This window comes from Uloborus diversus, unplaced genomic scaffold, assembly GCF_026930045.1.
Source record: "Uloborus diversus isolate 005 unplaced genomic scaffold, Udiv.v.3.1 scaffold_824, whole genome shotgun sequence".
NCBI lineage: Eukaryota > Metazoa > Arthropoda > Arachnida > Araneae > Uloboridae > Uloborus > Uloborus diversus.
Genome location: NW_026559038.1, coordinates 73979 through 75924, shown reverse-complemented (window position 1 = coordinate 75924; position 1946 = coordinate 73979).

Genomic DNA, 1946 nt, shown 5'->3' with positions numbered 1-1946 from the left:
CGATGGTCAGTTCACTGTCGTTCGGGAGAAGAAGCTTGGACATAGATAGATAGATAGATACTCAGATTTTATATGTATAAGATTTTTCTGTATTTTTGGCTATCTGGATTGGATATTGAAAGCATACTTTTACTCACGGGTGATTTTGAGAGCAAGATCTAAAAAGTGTGTTTTCATATGTAACTTTTTGTTAATTCAATTATATTTTAACTATACCAATCAGCTTGGCTAGTCAAAAAAAAAAAAAAAAAAAAAATCATTTTCATATTTTAGAGAATTAATTTTGAAGCATAATGGGCAAAACAAACTTTTATCTTTAGCTGTACTGACAAAAGAATACGACACTGGGTATTGATTGTAACAGAAGTAATTATATAGTTAATTTAGAAACAAGATTTCCTGTTCTTTTTGATTCCAAAAATCATGTATTAAAACTTTACTAGAAGGTAAAAACTGTTCTATCAAGATGTTTTATATGATGATTTATAGTAAAATGAATGAAAATTTTTTATCACAAAAATTTAAATTGTTTTTAAACACAAATTTTTATCAATGGATTACTTCCTGTTAGCCAATGTGTTTTTGCTACATACTAAGGTAGTTAATATTTAAGAAAACCGACCCCCCCCAAATGAAATGCCGCCCCTGTCTATTGGGCATACAAAATTTATTTCCTGTTTAAATAGAAGCTTCATCTGGTACAAATTGGCCGTCCTTTGCCGTGCAGCTCTATCCCGAAATTTTCTTCGCAAGTTTTGTAACAGCTTCATTCGATTCTAGTCGCATAACAATGTCATATTTTTCTTGTATGGTTAATAAAATTTTTTTTCTTAACGGAAGTCATCATAAAGAAGAAAACATGAGTTTCAAAAATAAGAAAGACAAAGCGTAAGTTATATTAGATCCCTCGGCAGGTCAAAACACAACTTCACTGATGGCACTCAAGAAAATTCCGATTGAAAATGTAGCAGCAGAAAAAGAAAACCGACAGAATAGCACAGAAATTTCGAATTCTGGCCAGCTGCCTAACGTGACAGAGAACAGCAAATGGGTTTTCCTTCCTTTCCGCTTTTCTGGAATAGAATTGTCGACAAAGATAAGTGACACAAAGTGAACTCCCCCTTTTCAAATCCTGCTACAAAGAAAACTTCTCGGCTCTTGAGATGACAAGGAGGTGATTCTTTGCACTTGTTACAATCAGACGGTGCAATAACATTTGATTATACATCATTAAACATCGCCCTAAATTTTTGTCAAAAGTGGGTTTTTCTAAAACTATAGGAGTTTCAGTATTTTCGAAAATGAAAATCAAGATAATACCTGAAATACGGTAAAATACCAGAACACAATCATCCCTTCTATAACAGAGGAGAGGTTCTCTTACCATTTGTACTTTTTGTCTCGGCACTTACACCCCTTTGCTTCTCGCTGCCTCATATGCATTTTGATTATGTAAAATACAACCTCAATATCTCAAATCTCTTGGGACAGGAAAAAAATCGAGATATCAAGTTATCAAGGTTTTGGAAAAATTCTTAACTCGGGAGAAACGCTGAGACAAAAAGAACTACACAACCCCCTTCATACTCACACTCTCCTTCCCTTATTATCTTGCTCCACTTCCCTATTCTCGAAATTTCCAAGAAAAGCGAAGAAAAACTTTAGGCAATCGTCTCTGGAACTGGTTTTACTGCAAAATTTGCCCAAGAAAAACAACAATTGAAACTTGCTTCAGTGCAAAAATTTCGACATTTGAAGGGTTTCCAAAAATATTTCGACATAACTATGGAAAATACATAATAGTTTTATGAAAAATGCCGGGGAATTTTTTTTTTTCTCGAGGCATCAAAGTTTGACTGTATTTAATATAAATAAGCTAAACAAAACTGAAAAGAAATTTGAATCAAGTAACACAAAAAATAAATATTTTTTTTTAAAAGCTTTAT